The following is a 363-nucleotide window of genomic DNA, read 5'->3' on the forward strand; positions in this document are numbered from 1 at the left end:
GTAGCTACAATTTACCGATGTGCCCTAAACGCCTCACATTCCTCTGGTCCTCACTCAGTCACTGCAGCAGCAGCAGCTCCAGGTGGGTCTTAATCTACCTGGGTGGGTCCAATTAATTAATTCCACTTATTGCTACTGTAATTTAGTCCCAGAATGTCTGTGAGTGAGTGAGTGAGTGAGTGAGTGAGAGAGAGAGAGAGAGAGTGAGTGAGTGAGTGAGTGAGTGAGTGAGAGAGAGAGAGTGAGTGAGTGAGTACCAAATGTGAGGAGGCCCTGAGACACGAGATCAGGTGCTCCGCAGCTCACAGGTAGAACCAGCCTGGGACCAACTCCCTCACTGAACCCCCCCCCCCCCCCCCCCCC

Source organism: Seriola lalandi, unplaced genomic scaffold (assembly GCF_002814215.2).
Source record: "Seriola lalandi dorsalis isolate HSWRI2012SDOR001 ecotype SW California unplaced genomic scaffold, Sedor1 jcf7180002054780, whole genome shotgun sequence".
NCBI lineage: Eukaryota > Metazoa > Chordata > Actinopteri > Carangiformes > Carangidae > Seriola > Seriola lalandi.